Genomic DNA, 8,209 nt, shown 5'->3' on the forward strand with positions numbered 1-8,209 from the left:
CAATGTGATCTTCTCAGCAAGTCTGCCAGGGAAGTCAGTTTGAAAGAAACAGGGTGAGACATTAAGCAGTTTGCCCAGAGGCTAAGAAGTAGAGGAACCGAGTGCCAGGACTCAGAAGACCTTGGATGGGACACGGTAGCAGTGGCAGGGTGTGTGGAGGAGGGGAGATGCTGGGTGACAGGGCTGTTGGAGCCCCGTGTAAGGTACCAGGTCCTGCGTCACTAGGCTGGAGCTCTTCACAGTCCCACTGGGCCACTCCACGCCCAGGAAACAAAAGCTCTTGTTAGGATGGGTGCTGCTGCACCCCTCTTTGCCAGGGAAGTCACCCCACCCCACCCCATCCCATCCCCTGGCCCAGCAAAGGACCATGGTGCCCTCTGCATTTTTCAAACAGCGGTGGCCACACAGCAGGCTGACTCTTTGCATGAGGGGCATAGAGGCTCACATTTGGGAACTGCTTTCCACACTGCAAGTCTCCCTTTCTTTCTTTCCCCCATGTTAAAAGGAAAGCAAGGTCTCTATTGTAGCCTATTGTGTATGCATTGCCTGGCCACTGGTTTTTTCTGCCCTGTCTCATTAAGATGGATGGGGTTGCTGCCTTATTAATAATTGGAAAGGTTCTCCTTTGTTCCTCTTTCCTCTCCTCGCTAACGATCCTGCCCCAGCAGCACCATAGAGAGCCCTGCAGCCCTGGGCTAAGCAGAGCACCTCCACACTGCTCAGGCACCACTGCCAAGGCAGGTCTGGCCCAGCCAGAGCACCCCGCCCAGGGAGAGGTTCTAGGTGCTCTCACTTACAGACCTGGAGAGCCACAGGAGAGGCTAGAGGTGACCAGAGATGGTGTCATCCAACCAGAAGGAGACTGATATACCTGCCCAAGATCACCTAGAGGGTGGAATCAAGAAATCCAAGTCCTGGGCCTGGGTCTCCCCCTCTCTCTGGTGCGCCATCCTTTGCCCTTCTCACTGTGCTGCCTGTGACTGTTTAGCCAACCCATTCGCTCATATGCATTGGTTTTCATGCTAGGGCAAAAGAGAATTCATTCATTCATTTGCTTTATTCAACACATATATTTTTGAGGGTCTACCACGTGCCAGGTGCTGCTTCAGGCACTGGGGCAGCCGCAGAGAGCAAGGCAGGCAGCTGTGCCCTCTCTTTTGCCATTCACTTTCCAATAGAGTCAGACAAGAAGAAACACGCAAACACAGAAAGAAGAATGTCTAAGAAATCGTGAAAGAAGTCAAACAGGATGATTACGTCTAGAGGGCTTAGATCAAAATTAGCTGGGCGTGGTGGCGCGTGCCTGTAATCCCAGCTATAGCCTCCCTGAAGACGTGACATTTAGCTTGAGACCTGAAGGATGAGTATAAGTCAATTCCAACTCCTGAAGGAGAGTTTAAAGTCCTTGAGAGCTGGGATACCTTGAGTGGAACGATTGGGGAAACAGTAGGCATTCAGTTGTGTGGGTCCGACCATAGCTGGAGGTGGCTGGAAGTTTCAGAAACAGGTGGAACCTAGGATGGGTCACATCTGGCTCGAGAAAGAAAAGGCTGCAGAGTGTTCCCTAAGGGGCAACGGCTGGAGCCGGGGCAAGAGTCCCAGTGCAGTATGGGACAACTGCTTGTCTCTTTTCTTCTTTCTCTTTTTTTAGAGACAAGATCTTCTCTGCCACCCAGGCTGGAGTGCATTGCAACAATCATAGCTTACCGCAGCCTCGACCTCCTGGGACTCTTGGGCTCAAGGGGTTCTCCCACTTCAGCCTCCCAAGTAGCAGGGACTACGGGTGCACACCACCACACCCAACTAATTTTTAAGTTTTTTGATAGGGACAAGGTCTCATTATGATGCCCAGGCTGGTCTCCAACTCTTAGACTCAAACAAGGCTCCTACCTTGGCCTCCCAAAGCACTGAGATTACAGGTTTGAGTCACCATGCCCGGCAACTACCACTTTGTCCTCAGTCCCTAACTGATGCATGTGGGTGCTGTAGTAACTCTTCTCTCCCCAGTCCTGCAGTTTTTATTCCAGATAATGCGCCCTAATCTGGGGGCGTGGGAGAAGTCACTGAAGAATTCTCAAACGAGGGCACCCTGCGGGTCTATATGGCCTCTGGATCCTAGCTTTTCTCAGTCAGCCCTAGCCTGTAACCACAGAGCACAGGTTAACAGAGAGAAATAACATAGGTAGTAACATCAGATGAAGGAGGACTTCCTAAGAGAGGGGTGGAGGCCCCACCAGCTTGCCAGTAGTTTGTGAAAGCTTTTGGCTGTATAAATCACGTTCTCTTTGCAAGTTTAGACTTCTCCAGGCCTGCCCTCTCTCCAGAATGGGCTCCCACACCCTCCCACTCCACCACCTCCTGCAGAGAAGATGGGTGCCTGTTCCCAGAATACACTCCCAAGTTCTTTTATGGGCATAGAGTCCCATCCACCTCTGCCTACCCCACTTCCCCAAAAATGAACATAATGAAAAGAGAGAGATGATATTTGCTTTCTATAATGCTACTTGGTCTTCTTGAAGCCAACCTGACTTCATGCTCTCGGTTTGTAAACTAAAGCTTATTTATACAGCCGATGAGACAAGGACCTCTCTGCTCATGGGATGCCCCCATTTGAGGGATTTCCGCCCCAGATACCCCTCCCCCACTGCTGCCATCTCAAGAAGATTAATGCCTTGCTCCAAACTGTGAAGGCGAGGCTGGGCTGTCACAGACCTTGCAAGGAAAGCCAGCTGTTTGCATGGGAGTGGGAGAGCTTGGCTGAGCCCAAGCATGCATGTGCACACACGTGCAAACATGCATGCACACACATACACAAATACATATATGTGTGCACACATACGTACACACGTGCACACATGAACATGGGCACACATGCACGCACACATACATGCACACACGTGCACACACATGCACACACTGCACATGAATGCACACATATATGCAGGTACACCTACACAGGCACACGCATGCATGCACGTGCACATATGTATGCACACACACATGCATGCACATGCACACACATGCAAGCATGCACATACACATGCACAGTGCACACATACACACACGTCCACACATGCGTGTGCACACCCATGCATACTACACATGCATGCATACATGCACACATGTATACACGCACACATATGCACATATACATGCACACATGTGCACACATGAATACACATACACACAGACACGCCCTCCTATGACCCACAAGTTGAGGCTTGTATTCTCAACTCAGTTTTAGAGCCACAGCAACATTTACTGTGGTACCTGAGTGGAAAAATTAGGTGGATCCTCTGTTATACCTGGGAGGGGGCAGATCCCATCTTGAGGGGATCTGGGCACAATCTGACTGAGTGAACCCTACAAAAGTAGTTGCCCTCCGCTGTGCTCCCTTTGATTCTAGTCCCTAAATCTACTGGTGAGAAAGAAGAATGAATCTGACAGCCCTGTACAGAGTGCCTGACTTGTACCAGCACCACGCTGGGCATAGATGCAGTGGTGGATGGGGCACCGTTCCTTCTACAGGCCCCACCCTGGCTGTGCTCACAGCCTTTCCTAGTGCCATTCCACTTTGCTCTCCTGCTTCCATGTCTGATTGGCTTTTTTTGCTCCAATCCCACCACTAGGGTAGCATTTTAAATGGCGTTTCCAGCCACCCATGGTGGCTCACACCTGTAACTCCAGAACTTTGGGAGGCCGAGGCGGCTGGGTCACCTGAGATCAGGAGTTCGAGACCAGCCTGGCCAACATGGTGAAACCCCATCTCTACTAAAAATATAAAAACTAGCCAGGTGTGGTGGTGCACACCTGTAGTCCCAGCTACTTGGGAGGTTGAGGCGAGGCAGGAGAATCGCTTGAACCCAGGAGGTGGAGGTTGGAGTGAGATAAGATCATGCCACTGCTCTCGAGTCTGGGCAACAGAGCAAGATTCGGTCTGAAAAAAGAAATTAAGTAATTTTTTTTAATGGCATATCTACCTTGTAACCTTGTCATGATCACAGCAGGGAAGGTGAAGGCTGGCTGAGTCTGCATTCTACCCCTCTCCAGTTCCCACCCATCTCCCTAAATCCTCCTTCAATTGGTTCTTAATACTGTTTACATATGTTTCAGAGCATGCTTCCACAGTCTAAAATGGCGATAATCCTAGTAACATATAAGTAGGTTTTAATACATTTAAATGAGATTATGCATTGAAAAATGAAACAACGCAACAACGCTTGACAATGCCCCCACCTGCAAAATAGTAGCTGTGTTTGTTTTTCTTGCTGGATTGCAGTAACTGAGGTGTGTTTACCTTTATTCCTGCAGCCCCAGCCCCAGCCTGGACCTTTGCACACAGACACTTGATAATTGTTTGTTAAAAGTCCTCCATATCCATTCAGTTCTGGATGCTAATCTCTCAAAAACTGGCAGGATCAAAGGATTTGCTAATCTAAGGAATGCATTTGCACTGAGTTACTGGAGTCTCCATGGCTCTCAAAGTCAATACATATGCATGTATTTTGGCTTTGTCACCAAAAAAAGGTTTCATAGTGGCCATTTAAGGCATTGGGGTAGTGGGGGTGGGGGAGAATAATTATTGTGGAAAAAATAACTATTGGTACTTATGAAAGTACCCTTAGAAGTAAGTTGGCCCAGGGTCCCACAGGACAGCCATGACTGGGACATTTACATTTGCCACGCTGTGCCACTCACTGTCACTGACAAAGTTTAATTACCCCCAACTTTGCCTCCAAGGGGCTCTGGAAATTTCTTCTGGCCGATATTTCTCTTGCTTAAAACTCAGTGTCCCTGAGTCACCTGGCCATGCCAGGTGCTGCAAGCATTGGATTCGCAGCTTGATGCAAGTGATGGGAGGCTATGCTGTCAACAGGGCATGGTGGGAGGAGGAGGGTGCCACCAGGCAAAAGAGTGACAGGTTGGCCCTAGGTCTGGGGCAAAAGTGGGTATGCATTCCACATGGGGCATCTGAGAAGACCATAAAGGTCTGCTAGCATAGCCGTCCCAAAGCTCAGCTCTGGGTGTGCCATACGCTTACCCAGAAGCCTCGAATGGGTCCTGATGCCTCCTGCACCAAGTCCTGACTTTGGAGGCCACTGCAGCTTGGCTCCAACAATCCCTCCAGCTTCCCTTCCCACTCGTTCCTGCTCCGTGGCCAAATCAAACAACTCACCTTGCCCTAAACAGCCACAGGACTTCCCACCTTTCCCCCTGCTGTTTCTCTTTCTTGGAAAGAGATGTCACCTCCATCATTTGAAATCTCCTCGCGTATCCCTCCAGGTTCAAGTCAACAGCCCCCTCTGCCAGATCTACACCGGCAGGACCTCTTCTCTGTACCCACAATTGTGTGTGCTCTGTTGTGTGGCCTGCTGGTTTTCTACTTTGTTTTATTCATGCATTTGTCTTCTTTGCCTTCCTGGATTGGAAACTCTGAAAGAGCGAGGAGCTGGTCTTATATATTTTCCCCACAGCACTTGCACAATGTCCTGGTTGGAAAGATGGATGGATGGATTGTTGGGTGGATGGATGGATGGATGGTTGGATGGCTGGATGGCTGGCTGGATGAATGAGTGGATGGATGGATGGACGGATGGGTGGGTGGATGGATGGATCAATGGACAAAAGGATGAATGAAAGAAGGGAGAAAGGGAAAAGAGGAAGGAGGAATGAAAGAACAAACCCAGAATGAACAAATAAACAAAAGGCCCCTGCGCGTGGGGCTCTGCTAGCTTCTAGTAAGTAGTCAGAGAGACCTGGCTCCCTGGAGATGGGGTGGTAAAAGCACAGGCCATCTCTGAATGGCTTCCTCCTCCCCTGCTCCCCTCCCTGGGGCCTGCCTTCAGCAGCATTCGTCACACAGGCCTGTGCTCATTGAGGAAAAAACATGCAAAGGCAGAGCAGGGGTGGCCCTGCCCTGTGAAATCCTCTTGTTCGAGGGCTACTGCCCCCACAGGAAGTCTGCAAGGGACAAACCAGCCTGCTGGGCTCCTTTATCCCCTGGCCCCGACACCCTGGAAGCTAACTGCAACCACACACAACAGGAGACACACACAATCTCCTCCGCCAGGGAGTCTCTGATTAGCACCAGCGGCAACAAATCCTCCACGCTGAACAGACACACAAATGCCCAGCCTCAAGCCCATGCCAGGAACTAGAAGAAAAGCCACATTCAACAAGGAGGCTTCAGTTAACCAGAACTCTGCCTGATGGAACCTTCACTTCATCCACATTTTCATTTGCGTTTTTGTTCGTTCTGCGTTCCATCTCAGTGCCCTCTCTGCAAGAAAAAGAGAAACCATCCAAGAAAACAAGCTGACATTAAAATGCAGTTGAGAAGAGTTCCAGAAAAAAAACCCAAAAACTGGGGGAGTCTTTAGTATCTGGAGTTCCAGTGACAATTTTAGCAAAAGTAGCACAATTGTCTCCCAAATTAGCAAACACAGCTATTCACATGTCCAAATTGCCCTAAGCCTGTGTCTACAAGTTGGAGGATGCCTGTATTTGCTGTTGATTGACCCAGTTCCCAAACCCCACACGAGATGATCCCAGGTGGTCAGTCTTCTGTCACTTACTTTCCTTTCCCTGGTAACCGAAAAATGCAGAGAGCATTATCATTTTTCATGGCGGTCATGGCCTGGCTGCCGTGGCACACTGGGCATGCGCTCTGGTGTCCAGCAGACAGGCATTTCCTCTCCTGTGACCGTCGCAAGTCCCTGACTGACACAGCCTCAGGGTCCCCTTTGTGAAGTGGAGATGGTAATACTACACCCTTGAGGTTGCTTCAGGACTCACACAGGGCAGTTCACACCAGCCCCATCAGGGACTCACAGTGGTTATGTTCTTCCTTTCGTTTATTTATTTTTTTGAAGACAGGGTCTTGCTCTGTTGCCCAGGCTGGAGTGCAATGTGATCATACCTCACTGCAGCCTGTTTGAGAAGTTTTTCTGGTCTAAAGCAATTGATTCCCTTGCCTCACACTCCCAAGTAGCTGAGACCACAGGTGTGAGACACCAAGCCTAGCTAATTTTTAAAATTTTTATAGAGACAGGGTCTCTGTAAAACAGTGCCCAGGGCAGGGTGCAGGATGCAGTTGGAGCTACACAAACACGGAGTTTCCTCTCCTTCCTTCCACTCTTGCCCACCCCAGGTCCTTGGCAGTCACTCCTGGAGCCTCCTCTTGGAAGCCCTCCAGGCCTCAGGTGGTTGCTCTGCCTCCTGAGATGAGCTGTTTGGAATCATCAGACCCTGAGACACCCCCTCGATGTTTCCCTCAGGAGCTGAAGCAGGTCCAGGCAAGCTCCTGCCCTCCCCTGAGCCACTCTGTCCCCTCGGTACTTTTGCTGAGAGCAGCAGCTCAGCAATAACTTAGGAAGGACAAGCTGTCCAAGGAGTCAACATAGCCAGTGACAGCCTCCCCCACTCGCTAAAGCCTGTCCACTCTGACCACCTTTTACCCAGGCACAGTGCCAGCTCCGTCACATACCTGAAATATCTCATTTAATCCTCATAACAACTCTCTGACGTAAGAACTATCACTGTCCCAGACAGATAAGAAAAGTGGGGCCCAGGAAAGTAACTTTCTCAAGGTCACACATCCAATAAGGAGCAGAGCCAGCATTTGAGCCTGTGAGGCCTGGCTCTGGAGCCAGTACCTGCACCCCTGAATCTTGGGACCTCTGTTTCTCTACTCCCTGAGGCTTGAGGCAAGAGGTCTCAGGCACCCACAGTGGTTATTGTTTCAGAGATAGGGTGTCGCTCAGGCTGGAGTGAAGTGGTGGGATCATAGCTCATTGCAGCCTCCAACTCACACAAGACCAAACCTTTAGAAGTTCAAACAATCGTCTCAAGCAATCCTCCTGCCTCAGTCTCCAAGTAGCTGGGGCCACAGGTGCAAGCGACCATGCCCAGCCCATTATATTCTTTCTAATCTTCACATTGAGCCTGCATGATGGATATACTTTTCCCATTTTTGCACATCAGAAATACCAGGGTCCCAGGACATTAAGTAAAACTCCTTTATCACCACATTTGTAAGAGGCAATTTCAGATTCATCTGATCTTGAGACCTGAGACTTTTCCATTTTCTACTGCCCAGTCTGAATGCCTAGCTCCTAGTGGTTGGCATCAGGCATACCTAGGAGAGTGGCACAGCCACCATCATGATGGTTTTGAGAGGACAGAACCCCCCATCTGTCCAAGCACTCCT

This window comes from Callithrix jacchus, chromosome 13, assembly GCF_049354715.1.
Source record: "Callithrix jacchus isolate 240 chromosome 13, calJac240_pri, whole genome shotgun sequence".
NCBI classification, from domain to species: Eukaryota; Metazoa; Chordata; class Mammalia; order Primates; family Cebidae; genus Callithrix; species Callithrix jacchus.